Below are 16,542 nucleotides of genomic sequence, written 5' to 3'. Positions count from 1 at the left end.
TCCATGCTGGGAGAAGCACTACTCTCTTCAAAGCTGTCAGACAGGGACATTTAAATCTGCAGAGGTTTCTGCTGCCTTTTGTTTGGCTATGAACTGTCCCCAGAGGTGGAGTCTACAGAGGCAGGCAGGCCTCCTTGAACTGTGGTGCGTTCCACTCAGTTCGAGCTTCCCAGCCACTTTGTTTACTTACTCAAGCCTCAGCAATGGTGGGTGCCCATCTCTGAGCCTTGTTGCCGCATTGCAGTTAGATCTCAGACTGCTGTGCCAGCAATGAGGGAGGCCCCATGGGTGTGGGACCCTCCAACCCAGGCACGGGATATAATCTCCTGGTGTGCCGTTTTCTAAGATCAATGGAAAAGTGCAGTATTAGGATGGGAGTGACCTGATTTTCCAGGTGCTATGTGTCACGGTTTCCCTTGGCTAGGAAAGGGAATTCCCTTACCCTTTGCACTTTCTGGGTGAGGTGATACCTTGCCCTGCTTTGGCTCTCATTCAGTGGACTGTACCCACTGTCCTGTACCCACTGTCCAACACGCCCCAGTGAGATGAACCCAGTACCTCAGTTGGAAATGCAGAAATCACCTGTCTTCTGAGTCACTCATGCTGGGAGCTATAGTCTGGAGCTGTTCCTATTTGGCCATCTTGGAACTGCCACCCACTATCTGTTGTTTACATTTTTAAAAAGTCATTATTTATATAATTATTTAATAACCATATGTTCTTTTGAGCAGAAAACTGCAAATACATTTGTGAGAATTATACTCCATAGTAAATACCTATGTACTTATACTGAATTCTTGTGTCACTAAGAACCTTAACCCTATTCTAAGACATCTTGAAATAACTCACAACTATAACTTTTTGGAAATATTTTTTCATATTTTGGCCAAGAGCTGAAGGGATTTTACTCCAAAATATAAGGCTAGAATTCAAACTTCCAGCACTCCCATCCCCAGTAAACACAATTATGAATATTCAGTATCTAAAGTACCTCTTAGATTATCAACATTTCAGACCTATGTTTGATAAATGACAGTTGAACAAGAATAACTAATATAGAAATAATCAGCTGAATTTATACTCCTGAAGCCTCTTCATCTTTAGTCTTTATACTTACTGTGTTTTCCAGGAGAAATTAAAGAAAAAGGTTACACTAATTATTTGTCAAGCTCAGTTCCAGATGTCTGCTTAAGACTTGCAGTTTATGCAGAGGCAAACCATTATCCTCTAAAATTACACCACATTACTTCTTGTAGAACTAATAGTAAAATACATCAATCCAGATCTTATGAAAGCAACACGTTTTTAGGAGTAACTAGTATATAAAAATTTTAATATCAGTGGTTTAAATATAAAAATTATTTTTAATTCAAAGTATGCAACAAATGAAACCTACAGAAACCAGATTTTTCCCATCACAATCCATTGCTTTACCAAATAATATTCTGAAAACACATTCCTTTAGTCATTAAGCCATTATAAAGTCCTTTGTTTCTGAGACAGAGTATCACTTTGTCACCCAAGTTGGAATGCAGTGGCGCCACTTTGACTCACTGCCACCTTGGCCTCATGGGTTCAAGCTATCCTTCTGCTTCAGCCCCCCAAGTAGCTGGAACTCCAGGCATGTGCCACCACACTGGGCTAATTTTCCTACTTTTGGTAGAGACAGGGTTTTACCATGTTGCCCAGGCTGGTTTTAGATTCCTGAACTCAAATGATCTACCCACCTCAGCCTCCCAAAGAGCTAGGATTACAGGCGTGAGCCACTATGCCAAGCTTGTTATAAAGTTCTTAAAATACAAAAGAAATTAAATCTGTAAGAAAGTCTAGTAGACTAGATGCTGTTGTCAAGGCTTGTATGTTGGTTGTTATGCTTTCAGTACATTCCACACTATTTACCTCCACTCATGCCACCTTGCCTATAGTAACCTCCACTGCCTTCACCACCACGGCCATAAATTCCCAAGCCATCAGAAGCACCATATTTTCCATGTAATTGTTCCCCATTTTCATTTTTACAACAGATCCATAACCTCTTTGATTATTCATTCCATCTCTGCTGTGGCCTCCCATTCCAGAACCTCTCATTCCAGAGCAGAATTCAAGAATAGTTTAATTTATCAACGTTGCATTTTTTTTTTCATGTTTAGACACGGCAACTACTGTATCTTTGTGTGTCACAAACTTTATATATACTTCTGTTGCCCTGCCTTTAGCTTCAATATCAATATGAATTCGTATTGGATTTAGTGGTGAGAAGAAATTAGCAATGTTATCTTCAGTTGCATGAAAAGGCAACCCTCTAATATATAAAAGAAATGACCACCATGAAAACCTGAACTTGCAGCACTAGCTCTGCCATAGTCATGTCTTCCCATACCTCTTCTATCTATCATTCTGTCATCGAAGCCATTATTTCCATAGTCATAATTACTATAGCCACCATAGTTATGAAAACCTTCATAAACAGCATCATTTCCATTACGTCCTCATCACATTCTGTTATACATACTTTCACATCCAACTCTATAATAAACCTTTCTGTCTCCTGTTGCTCTATCATATGGTCCCAATCACTGTTAAAAAAAAAAAGGGAAAAGATTTCCATGAAAAAGGACTTTGCGCAAAAGAGGGTATCCAAATGTGATGGAGTGCTCCATTTAATTACTTGTTAGGGAAATGTAAATTAAAACAATGAAACCGCATATCCACTAGAATGGCTAAAATAAAAACATAAAAAAGACAAATGACGCTAAATGTTGGAAAGGATGTGGAATTCCTGGAATTTCAAACACTCTTTCTGGAAATACAATTGGTAAAATGACTTTTTTTTTTTTTTTTATACTTTAAGTTCTAGGGTACATGTGCATAACGTGCAGGTTTGTTACATATGTATACTTGTGCCATGTTGCTGTGCTGCACCCATCAACTCGTCAGCACCCATCAACTCGTCATGTACATCAGGTATAACTCCCAATGCAATCCCTCCCCCCTCCCCCCTCTCCATGATAGGCCCCAGTGTGTGATGTTCCCCTTCCCGAGTCCAAGTGATATTGTTCAGTTCCCACCTGTGAGTGAGAACATGCAGTGTCTGTTCTTGCAATAGTTTGCTGAGAATGATGGTTTCTAGCCGCATCCATGTCCCTACAAAGGACACAAACTCATCCTTTTTGATGGCTGCATAGTATTCCATGGTGTATATGTGCCACATTTTCTTAATCCAGTCTGTCACTGATGGACATTTGGGTTGATTCTAAGTCTTTGCTATTGTGAATAGTGCCGCAATAGACATACGTGTGCATGTGTCTTTAGAGCAGCATGATTTATAATCCTTTGGGTATATACCCAGTAATGGGATGGCTGGGTCATATGGTACTTCTAGTTCTAGATCCTTGAGGAATCGTCATACTGTTTTCCATAATGGATGAACTAGTTTACAATCCCACCAACAGTGTAAAAGTGTTCCTATTTCTCCACATCCTCTCCAGCACCTGTTGTTTCCTGACTTTTTAATGATTGCCATTCTAACTGGTGTGAGATGGTATCTCATTGTGGTTTTGATTTGCATTTCTCTGATGGCCAGTGATGATGAGCATTTTTTCATGTGTCTGTTGGCTGTATGCATGTCCTCTTTTGAGAAATGTCTATTCATATCTTTTGCCCACTTTTTGATGGGGTTGTTTCTTTTTTTCTTGTAAATTTGTTTGAGTTCTTTGTAGGTTCTGGATATTAGCCCTTTGTCAGATGAGTAGATTGCAAAACTTTTCTCCCATTCTGTAGGGTGCCTGTTTACTCTGATGGTAGTTTCTTTTGCTGTGCAGAAGCTCTTTAGTTTAATGAGATCCCATTTGTCCATTTTGGCTTTTGTTGCCGTTGGTTTTGGTGTTTTAGACATGAAGTCCTTGCCCATGCCTATGTCCTGAATGGTACTACCTAGGTTTTCTCCTAGAGATTTTATGATATTAGCTCTAACATTTAAGTCTCTAATCCATCTTGAATTAATTTTCGTATAAGGAGTAAGGAAAGGATCCAGTTTCAGCTTTCTACTTATGGCTAGCCAATTTTCCCAGCACCATTTATTAAATAGGGAATCCTTTCCCCATTTCTTGTTTTTCTCAGGTTTATCAAATATCAGATGGCTGTAGATGTGTGGTATTATTTCTGAGGACTCTGTTCTGTTCCATTGGTCTATATCTCTGTTTTGGCACCAGTACCATGCTGTTTTGGTTACTGTAGCCTTGCAGTATAGTTTGAAGTCAGGTAGCATGATGCCTCTGGCTTTGTTCTTTTGACTTAGGATTGTCTTGGATATGCGGGCTCTTTTTTGGTTCCATATGAACTTTAAGGCAGTTTTTTCCAATTCTGTGAAGAAACTCATTGGTAGCTTGATGGGGATGACATTGAATCTATAAATTTCCTTGGGCAGTATGGCCATTTTCACAATATTGATTCTTCCTATCCATGAGCATGGTATGTTCTTCCATTTGTTTATGTCCTCTTTTATTTCACTGAGCAGTGGTTTGTAGTTCTCCTTGAAGAGGTCCTTTACATCCCTTGTAAGTTGGATTCCTAGGTATTTTATTCTCTTTGAAGCAATTGTGAATGGAAGTTTATTCATGATTTGGCTCTCTGTTTGTCTGTTACTGGTGTATAAGAATGCTTGTGATTTTTGCACATTAATTTTGTATCCTGAGACTTTGCTGAAGTTTCTTATCAGTTTAAGAAGATTTGGGGCTGAAACAATGGGGTTTTCTAAATATACAATCATGTCATCTGCAAACAGGGACAATTTGACTTCTTTTCCTAACTGAATACTCTTTATTTCTTTCTCTTGCCTGATTGCCCTAGCCAGAACTTCCAACACTATGTTGAATAGGAGTGGTGAGAGAGGGCATCCCTGTCTTGTGCCAGTTTTCAAAGGGAATTTTTCCAGTTTTTGCCCATTCAGTATCATACTGAATGGGTAAAATGATTTTTTAAAAATATTCCAATGTAAATACTAAAACTGGACATAATCAAACTCTCTTTTCTAGCAATTCCAGTCCTAGCCATATACCAACAAAAATGTACGCATATGTGCACCAAAAGGTATGTGCATGAATATTCATAGGAGCACTATTTTTAATAGCCAAAGACTAAAATCAATTCAAATGGCCAAAACAGTAGAATTGATAAATATATTATAGAGTCTTCATGTAAAGCAAATAAATTAGTGCTGTAGGTGAAAAATATCAGAAAAAATATCCGGATACAAAAGTGCTAAAACTATATAATTCTAATATTATGAAGTTCAGAAACAGATGAACCTAATTTATAGTGAAATAAGTCATAATGCTAGTTACTTTTGAGGAAGATCATATCAGTGTGATTGTAGATTGGGTTGCTTTGGGCCCAACTCTCTAGTCTGATATTACACTTTTCTACCTTTTGCTTACTATTCTCAAACTCATTGATCCTCTTTGTGTTCCTTTTATAAGTCATGGTTCTCTAGAAGGGCAGAACTAATAGGATAGATGTTTATATAAGGGAGAGTTTATTAAGGAGTATGGACTCACACGACCATACAGTGAGGTCCCACAGGAGGCCATCTACAAGTTGAGAACCAAGGAAGCTAATTTGAGACCCAAGGCTGAAAAAGTTGGATTCCAATGTTTGAGGATGGGAAGGATTCAGCATGGGAGAAAGATGTAGGCTGGGAGACTAAGCCAGTCTAGACTTTTCACGTTCTTCTGCCTGCTTTTATTCTGGCTGTGCTAACAGCTGATTAGGTTGTGCCCACCCAGATTGAGTGTGGGTCTTCCTTTCCCACACCACTGACTCAAATGTTAATCTCCTTTGGCAACACCCTTACAGACACACCCAGGAACAATACTTTGCATTCTTCAATCTAATCAAGTTGACACTCAATATTAACCATCATAAGTCCATCCCTTAACAACTTGAACCCATACATATCTCCTAAGAACACACATAATTTTCAAATGAAGACAATAATAAGGTCATAATTACACCTAACATAATACAACCATCCTTCATAAAACTGGAAACGCACCAATCTCCAACCCAAATGCTATTACATAAAGTTAATAACATTTAATTGCTGGTATGAAATGAATAAATCTTTTGTCACATGATAAAGAAAAAAGAAAGTGAAATGAAGATATATTCTTAGTATAACTGTATACATGCACAAACATGTTTCTAATAAAATAAATAAGACATTTCTTCTATGGTTTTTATGGTTTTGGGTTTTACATTTAAGTCTTTAGTCCATCTTGAGTTAATTTTTGTATAAGGTCTAAGGAAGGGGTCCAGCTTCTGTTTTCTGTATATTACTAGCCAGTTTTCTTAGCACCATTTACTGAATAGGAGATCTTTCCCCATTGCTTGTTTGTATCAGGTTTGTCAAAGATCAGATGGTTGTAGATGTGTGGTGTTATTCCTGAGGTCTCTGCTATGCTCCAATAGTCTATATGTCTGGACTGATACCAGTACCATGCTGTTTTGGTTACTGTAGCCTTGTAATATAGTTTGAAGTCAGGTAGCCTGATGCCTCCAGCTTTGCTCTTTTTGCTTAGGATTGTCTTGGCTATAAAAGGTATTCTCTGATTCCACATGAAATTTAAAATAGTTCTAATTTGGTGAAGAATGTCAATGGTAGTTTAATGGGAATAGCACTGAATCTATAAATTACTTTGGTCAGTATGGCCATTTTCATGATATTGATTCTTCCTATCTATAAGCATGGAATGTTTTTCCATTTGTTTGTGTTCTCTCTGATTTCCTTGAGCAGTGGTTTGTAGTTCTCCTGGAAGACGTCCTTCACATCCCTTGTTAGCTGTGTTCCTACGTATTTTATTCTCTTTGTAGCAATTATGAGTGGGAGTTCATTCGTGATTTGGCTGTCTGCTTGCCTCTTGTTGGTGTAAAGGAATGCTTGTGATTTTTGCACATTGATTTTGCATCCTGAGACTTTGTTGAAATTGCTTATAAGTTCAAGAAATTTTTGGGCAAAGATGATGGGTTTTTCTAAATATAAAATCATGTCGTCAGCAAAGAGAGATAACTTGACTTCCTCTCTTCTTAGCTGAATATGCTTTATTTCTTTCTATTGCCCGATTGCCCTGGCCAGAACTTCCAATACCCTGTTGAATAAGAGTAGTGAGAGAGGACATCTTTGTCAGGTACCTGTTTTCAAAGGGAATGCTTCCAACTTTTCCCCATTCAATATGATATTGGCTATGGGTTTCTCATAAATAGCTCTTATTATTTTGAGATATGTTTCGTCAACCTAGGCAATACCATTCAGGACATAGGCATGGGCAAAGACTTCTTGACAAAAATGCCAAAAGCCATTGCAACACAAGCCAAAATTGACAAATGGTATCTAATTAAACTAAAGCACTTCTGAACAGCAAAATAAACTACCATCAGAGTGAATAGGCAACCTACAGAATGGGAGAAAAATTTTGCAATCTACTCACCTGACAATGTCTAATATCCAGAATTTACAAGTAGCTTAAACATATTTACAAAATACACACACACACCCACACACACACACACACACGCACACACAAAACCCCATCAAAAAGTGGGCAAAGGATATGAACAGACACTTTTCAAAAGAAGACTTTTATGCTGCCAACAAATACATGAAAAAAAACTCAAAATCACTGATAATCAGAGAAATGCAAATCAAAAGCTCAATGAGATACCATCCCATTCCAGTCGGAATGGCAATTACTAAAAGGTCAGGAAACAATAGATGCTGGTGAGACTGTGTAGAAATAGGAACACTTTTACCCTGTTGGTGGGAACGTAAATTAGTTCAACCATTGTGGATGACAGTATGGCAATTCCTCAAGGATTTAGAACCAGAAATACCTTTTGACCCAGCTTTCCCATTTCTGAATATATACCCAAAGGAATAGAAATCATTCTACTGTAAAGACACATGCACCCATATGTTTATTGTAGCACTATTTACAATAGCAAAGACATGGAACCAATCCAAAAACCCATCAGTGATAGGCTGGATAAAGAAAATGTGGTACATATACACCATGGAATACTATGCAACCATAAAAATGAATGAGATTATGTCCTTTGCAGGGACATGAATGAAGCTGGAAGCCATATCTTCAGCAAACTAACAGAGGAACAGAAAACCAAACACCGCATGTTCTCATTCATAAGTGGGAGTTGAACATTGAGAACACATGGACACAGAAAGGGAAACAACAAACCCCAGGGTCTGTTGAGGGGTTTGAGGGGTGAGGGGAGGGAAATTAGAGGATGAGTCAATAGGTACAGCAAATCACCACAGCACATATATACCTATCTAACAAACCTGCACATTCTGCACATGTATCCTATATTTTTTTATAGGAAATAAAGAAAAAAAAAAGAAAAATAACAAACAAAAGAAAAAAGAGAGAGACTGCAATAACATAAATAACATACTATTTCAATTAAAAAAATAAAGAGGAAATACTCATGACAATTACAGTCCTCATTTCTGCAACTGATCATGTGGTCATAGCTGTTATTGATAACTACCTTCTTCTACTACCCATACTGTATTCCCTTTGCTTTCAGCAAGCACCTCAACAGGTCATGGTTGTTTTCCTGGTGGAGTGACCCAAACCTTTATTTTTGAAGAGTCTGGGCCATTTGTAGTCCTGCCTGGATTGGGCTGTTGTGGTTTTCCATTAACCTTAATCACAGGGCATGATAATACTAAGAGATCTAATATTAAGATAATACTAAGGGATCTTCTGTATTCCATGTACTCTGCCCATTCAATATCATATTGAATGGGAAAAAGCTGGAAGCATTCCCTTTGAAAACAGGTACATGACAAAGATGTTCTCTCTCACCATTCTTATTCAATAGAGGTAGGAGGAATATCCCTACCTCCATCGTGATATAGTAGACTGATTTCATCCACAGCCAACACTGTAACTTCCTTCTTAGTTTGTTGACTTAGAGGTAGGAGGAGCCCAAATTGTCCAGGTGTCAATCTTACCTTCCAGTTTAATGGAATTGTTGTTGTGTCTCTTTGTGGCAGCGTTCCTTCCTCGGAACTAAGCCAGTAGAACGTAGTGTTGCGGAAACAGGAAGCAAAAATATTGCTAATGGATCACTAGGGGTGATGCTGAGTGGTGCCACTTCCACTTCCACCCCTTGATTCCTGGACCTGTGAATCCTGATTATGGGAGAAACAGTGACATATATTGGATGGTAATTCAGAACATACACAGCCTTCTGGAGAACTTTTCCCCAGCTCTGCAAAGTATTGTTATCTAGTTGGTATTGTATTTGTGATTTCAAAAGGCCATTCCACCGTTCTCTCAATCCAGCTGCTTCAGGATGATTTGGAACATGGTAAGACCAGTGAATTCCATGAGCACGAGCCCACTCCGACACTTCTTTAGCTGTAATGTGAGTGCCTTGGTCAGAAGCAATGCTGGGTGGAATATCACGACAGTGGAAAAGGCATTTCATGAGTTCATAGATGGTAGTCTTGGCAGAAGCATTGCATGCAGGATAGGTAAATCCATGTCCAGAGTAAGTGTCTATTTCAGTGAGGACAAACTGCTGCCCTTTCCATGATGGAAAAGGTCCAATACAATCAGCCTGCCACCAGGTAGTTGGCTGATCACCCCAAGAAATTGTGGCATATCAAGGGCCAAATGTTGATCTCTGCTGCTGGCAAATTGTCCACTCAGCAGTGGCAGTAGCAAGGTCTACCTTGGTGAGTGGAAGTCCATGTTGTTAGCAACGTATCTCAGGCCCATGTGCAACCTCCATCCATGCTAACATGGCCACTTTGTTCATGGGCACATTGGGTGATGACAGGGGTGACTGGGGAAAGAGGCTGAGTGGTGTCCACATTATGGGTCATCCTATCCACATGATTATTAGAATTATTCTCTGCTGAGGTCACTCATTGGTGAGCACTCACATGGGAATCAAATATCTTCAGTTTTTGGCCACTGAGAGGGGTCTATCCACATACCTCTTCTCCAAATTTCTTTGTCACCAATTTTCAAATCATGCTTCTTCCAGCTCCTTAACCATCCAGCCAATTCATTGGATACAGCCCATAATTCAGTATATAATCACACATTTGGTCATTTCCCCTTCCATGCAAAGTGCATAACCAGGTGTATTGCTCAAAACTCTGCCCACTGGGAAGATTTCCCTTCAACACTGTCTTCCAGGGATGTCCTAAAAAGGAGCTGTAGTGCTGCAGCTGTCCACTTCAGGGTGGTGCCTGCATATTGTGCAGAACCATCTGTGAACCAGGCCTTAGTCTTCTCTTCTTCTGTCAGCTGATCATAGGGAACTCTTCATGAGGTCATCAGTGCAGGCTGGGGAAGAGAAGACAGGGTGGCAGGAGTGGAGACCATGGGCATTTGAGCTACTTCCACATGTAACTTACTTGTGCCTTCAGGACCTGCTTGAGCCTGATCACGTATATACCACTTCAATTTGATGATGGAATGCTGCTGTGCATGACTCACTTTATGGCTAGATGGGTCAGAAAGCACCTGGTTCATGATAGGTAGTTCAGGTCACATGGTTACTTGATGGCCTATAGTCAAAAGTTCAGTTTCCACCGAAGCCCAGTAACAGGCCAAGAGCTGTCTCAAAAGGAGTGTAGTTATTTGCAGAAGATGGTAGGGCCTTGCTCCAAAATCCTAGAGGACTCTACTGTGTTTCACCTGTGGGGGCCTGCCAATGGCTCCAAACAGCATATTTATCTGCCATTGACACCTCAAGCACCATTGGATCTGCTGGGTCATATGGCCCATGTGGCAGAGCAGCTTGCACAGCAGCCTGGACCTGTTTCAGAGCGTTCTCCTGTTCTGTACCCCATTCAAAACTGGCAGCTTTTTGGGTCACTTGATAAATGGACCAGAGTATCACACCCAGATGAGGAATGTGTTGCCTCCAAAATCCAAATAGGCTGGTCTCAAACCTCTCGACTCAAGCAATCCACCTGCCTCCACCTCCCAAAAGTGCTGAGATTACTGTTGTGAGCCACTGCAACTTACCTGTTCATTTAGACTTTATCATTGGTTGTTTGTGTGGCTTGGAAGCTATCAGAATTCAGGGGGTTCATATTTTTTGTTCTACATTCAATCAGGGACAACTTGAAGGTTTTCTGTCTAATTGCTGCTAAGGGGATTTGGCCTTCCAGACTGTCAGAAATGAATGCAATTTTATTTTTAGGCTGACTTTCTTGTACTCTGGCCCCTGGGTCACAGTAGCTTATTGTCAAAATTAGTGCTTTTGTTAGAGGTGTGTTTAATTCTTTTGTATCCATGAAATTAAATTCTGTTTGTAATTCTCTGTGTGGCTTGAGAAAAGTTTTCAAGCTTTCCCCACATTCTGCTATGATTCTTCCTGAGTGAGTGCAGTCTAGCACCTGGGCAGTCTTACCATCCTCCAAGATTGGCCAGAAGGGTGCTTCTTGGCTGTTTCTTTTCCTGGACCTATTACACCTCAGCTCTGATGTTGCACTTGTATACTGAAGTTTCGGCTTTCTCTTAATTGTTCTCTACCAAGCTTTCAGTTGTTTCAACAATACCTTTAGATATAAAGTTATTTATCCCTTTTTTTCCTATTAAGTCACTCCTCTCAGTCAGAGCTGCAGACCTCCTTTTTTTAAAGTAAAAATAATTTAAATCATGTCCTTTATAGCAACATGGATGGAGATGGAGGCAATACTCCTAAACAAATTAATGCAGGAACAGAAAGTCAAATACCGCATATTCTCACTTATAAATGGGAGTTAAACATTGAGCATACATGGGCATAAACGTGCTAACAATGGACAATGTGGACTACTAGATGATGGAGGGGGGAGTGGTGGGTTAAAAAACTACCTATTGGGTACTATGCTCACTACTTTGGTGATGGGATCCATACTCCTAATCTTAGCATCACAGTATTTCCATGTAAAAAATTTGCACATGTCCCCCAGTATATAAAATAAAAGTTGAAAAAACATAAAATTTATACAAAGGATTTTATAAAAGAACAGTAATAAGTAACAAGATAGAGAGCTTCCTTATTTGAAATTCTATCATACTGATTTTTTGGGGAATTGGTGGCAAAATGACTGAATAGGAACAGCTCCAGTCTGAAGCTTTCCGCAAGATCAACGCAGAAGGCAGGTGATTTCTGCACTTTCAACTGAGGTGTCCAGTTCATCTCATTTGGGACAGTGGGTGCAACCCACGGAGGGTGAGCTGAAGCAGGGTGGGAGTCGCGTCATCCAGGAAGTGCAAGGAGTTGGGGAACTCTCTACCCTAACCAAGGGAAGCCATGAGGGACCTTGCCATGAAAAACAATGCACTCTGGCCCAAATACTGCACTTTTCCCATGGTCTTTGCAGTCTGCAGACCAGGAGATTCCCTCCGGTGCCTATACCACCAGTGCCCTGGGTTTCAAGCACAAAACTGGGCAGCTATTTGGGCAGACATCAAGCTAGCTGCAGGAGTTTTCTTTTGTTTTTTTTTTTTTCATACCCCAGTGGCACTGCCCTGGAAAGGGGACTGAAGCCAGGGAGCCAGGTGGTCTGGCTTGGCAGATCCCATGCCCACAGAGCCCAGCAAGCTAAGATCCACTGCCTTGAAACACTTGCTGCTAGCACAGCAGTCTGAGGTTGACCTGGGACACTCGAGCTTGGTGGGAGGTGGGGTCTCCACCATTACTGAGGCTTGAGTAGGCCGTTTTACCCTCACAATGTAAACAAAGCTGCTGGGAATTTTGAACTGAGTGGAGCCAACCACAGCTCAGCAAGGCCGCTGTGGCCAGACTGCCTCTCTAGATTCCTCCTCTCTGCTAAGGGCATCTCTGAAAAAAAAAAAGGCAGCAGCCCCAGTCAGGGGATTATATATAAAACCACCATCTCCCTGGGACAGAGCACCTGGCGGAAGGGGCAGCTGTGGACTCAGCTTCATCCGACTTAAACGTCCCTGACTGATGGCTCTGAAGAGAGCAGTGGATCTCTCAGCACAGCGTTCGAGCTCTGCTAAGGGTCAGACTGCCCCCTCAAGTGGGGCCCTGATGCCCCTGTATCCTGACTGGGAAACACCTCCCAGTAGGGGCTGACAGACACCTCATACAGGAGAGCTCCAGCTGGCATCTGGCCGCTGCCCCTCTGGGATGAAACTTCAGGAAAAAGCAGCAATCTTTGCTGTTCTGCAGCCTCTGCTGGTGATACCCAGGCAAACAGGGTCTGGAGTGGACCTCCAGCAAACTCCAGCAGACCTGCAGCACAGGGGCCTGACTCTTAGAAGGAAAACTAACAAACAGAAAGGGATAGCATCAACATCAATAAAAATGACGTCCAAAGACCACAGCTGAAGGTCACCAACATCAAATACCAAAGGTAGATAAATCCAGGATGATGGGGAAAAACCAGTGCAAAAGGGCTGAAAATTCCAAAAACCATAGCACCTTGTCTCCTCCAAAGGTTGACAACTCCTCGCCAGCAAGGGAACAAAACTGGATGGAGAATGAGTTTGATGAATTGACAGAAGTAGGCTTCAGAAGGTGGGTAATAACAAACTCCTCTGAGCTAAAGGAGCATGCTCTAACCCAATGCAAGGAAGTTAAGAACCTTGAAAAAAGGTTTAGAAGAATGGCTACCTAGAAAAACCAGTTTAAAGAAGAACATAAATGACCTGATGGAGCTGAAAAGCAGCACGAGAACTTTTTGAAGCATACACAAGTATCAATAGCCGAATCGATCAAGCAGAAAAAAGGATATCAGGGACTGAAGATCAACTTAATGAAATAAAGCGAGAAGACAAGATTAGAGAAAAAAGAATGAAAAGCAATGAACAAAGTTTCAAAGAAATCTGGTACTATGTGAGAAAACCAAACCTACGTTTGATTGGTGTACCTGAAAGTGACAGGGAGAATGGAATCGAGTTGGAAAACACTCTTCAGGATATTATCCAGGAGAACTTCCTCAACTTAGCAAGACAAGCCAACATTCAAATTCAGGAAATACAGAGAACACAACAAAGATTATCCTTGAGAAGAGCCACCCCAAGACACATAATTGTCAGATTCACCAAGGTTGAAATGAAGGAAAAAATGTTAAGGGCAGCCAGAGAACAAGGTAGGGTTACCCAAAAAGGAAAACCCCTCAGACTAACATAGGATCTCTTGGCAAAAACTCTACAAGTCAGAAAAGTGGGGGCCAATATTCAACATTCTTAAAGAAAAGAACTTTCAACCCAGAATTTCATGTCCAGTCAAACTAAGTTTTATAAGTGAAGGAGAAACAAAATCCTTTACAGACAAGCAAATGCTGAGAAATTTTGTCATCACTAGGCCTGCCTTACAGGAGCTCCTAAAGGAAGCACTAAACATGGAAAAGAACAAACAATACCAGCCACTGCAAAAAAATACTATATTGTAAGGACCATCGACACCATGAAGAAACTGCATCAACTAATGGGCAAAATAACCAGCTAGCATCATGATAACAGAATCAAATCCACGCATAACAATATTAACCTTAAATGTTAATGGGCTAAATGCCCCCAAGTAAAAGACACAGACTGGCAAACTGGATAAAGAGTCAACACCCATTGGTGTGCTGTATTTAGAAGACCCATCTCACGTGCAAAGACACACATAAGCTCAAAACGAAGGGATGGATAAATATTTACCAAGCAGATAAAAAAAAAAGCAGGGGTTACAATCCTAGTCTCTGAAAGAACAGACTTTAAAGCAACAGAAATCAAAAGAGACGAAGAAGGGAATTACATAATGGTAAAGGGATCAATGCAACAAGAAGAGTTAACTATCCTAAATATATATGCACCCAATACAGGAGCACATAGATTCATAAAGCAAATTCTTAGAGACCTACAAAGAGATTTAGACTCCCACACAATAATAGTGGGAGACTTTAACACCCCACTGTCACTGATTAGACAGATCAACGAGACAGAAAACTAACAAGGACATTCAGGACTTGAGCTCAGCTCTGGACCAAGCAGACCTAGTAGACATCTACAGAACTCTCCACCCCAAGTCAACAAAATATATATTCTTCTCAGCACCTCAATGCACTTATTCTAAAATTGACCACATAATTGAAAGTAAGACACTCCTCAGTAAATGCAAAAGAATGGAAATAGTAACAAACAGTCTCTCAAATCACAGTGCAATCAAATTAGAACTCAGGATTAAGAAACTCACTCAAAACCACACAACTACATGGAAACTGAACAACCTGCTTCTGAATGACTGCTGGGTAAATAAGGCAGAAATAAAGATGTGCTTTGAACCAATAAGAACAAAGACACAACGTACCAGAATCTCTGGGACACATTTAAGGCAGTGTTTAGAGGGAAATTTATAGCACTAAATGCCCATAAGCAAAAGAAGGAAAGATCTAAAATTGACACCCTAACATCAAAATTAAAAGAACTAGAGAAGCAATAGCAAACAAACTCAAAAGCTAGAAGACAAGAAATAACTAAGATCAGAGCAGAACCGAAGGAGACAGAGACACAAAAAACCCTTTAAAGAATCAATGAATCCAGGAGCTGGTTTTTTGAAAAGATCAACAAAATATATAGACCACTAACTAGCCAGACTAATAAAGAAGAAAAGAGAGGAGAATCAAATAGATGCAATAAAAAATGATAAAGGGGATATCATCACTGATCCCAAAGAAATACGAACTACCCTCAGAGAATACTATAAACACTTCTTTGCAAATCTTCAAATCTATGTTCATCATCAAATGTCCCTTATGTCAGAGGGACAAAAACTCCACCCTTAAATTACGTCAATGCTGCCTTTCTTTTTTTTTTTTTTTTTTTTTTTTGTCTTGGTCAGCCCTATTTAAACTTCAAGGACTAAGAGTGAAAGAATGGTGGTATCCCAAAGTGAAATGAAAATAAGTTGCCAGAAACATTTATGGTTTTCTAGTTTGTTTGTGTCCTCTGATTTCTTTCAGCACTGTTTTGTAATTATCATTGTGGTCATCTTTCACCATCTTGGTTAGCTGTATTTTGGGGTATTTTATTCTTTTTGAGGCTATTGTGAATGGGATCTTGTTCGTGATTGGGCTTTCAGCTTGAATGTTGTTGTTGTAAAGATATATGACTGATTTTTTACATTTATTTTTTATCCTGAAGTTTTACTGAAGTTGTTCATCAGATCTGGGAGTTTTGGGCAGAGACTATGGGGTTTTCCCAGGTATTGAATCATATCATCTGCACACAGATCTAACTTTTCTTTTCCTATCTGGTTGCCTTTTTTTCTTTCTCATGCTTGATTGCTCACCAAGTACTATGTTGAATAGAACCCATGAGAGTGGACATCTTTGTCCCAGTTTTCAAGGGGAATACATCCAGCTTTGGCCCATTCAGTATGATGTTGATCGTGGGTTTCTCATAGGTGGTGCTTATTATTTTCGGCATGTTCCTTCAATGTCTAGTTTATTGAGGGCATTTTAAGATAAAGGAATGTTGAATTTTATCAAAATCCTTT

At 40.0% G+C, this 16,542-nt stretch overlaps 1 pseudogene; it reads right to left on the bottom strand.

Annotated features, from left to right (window-relative positions):
* Window positions 1–1,891: 1,891 nt before the first annotated feature.
* On the bottom strand, window positions 1,892–16,472 carry LOC100426765 (heterogeneous nuclear ribonucleoprotein H3 pseudogene; annotated as a pseudogene).
* Between the last annotated feature and the right edge of the window lie 70 nt (window positions 16,473–16,542).

Source organism: Macaca mulatta, chromosome X (assembly GCF_049350105.2).
Source record: "Macaca mulatta isolate MMU2019108-1 chromosome X, T2T-MMU8v2.0, whole genome shotgun sequence".
Classification (NCBI taxonomy): Eukaryota; Metazoa; Chordata; class Mammalia; order Primates; family Cercopithecidae; genus Macaca; species Macaca mulatta.
This window is presented reverse-complemented; position numbering and strand designations above follow the sequence as displayed.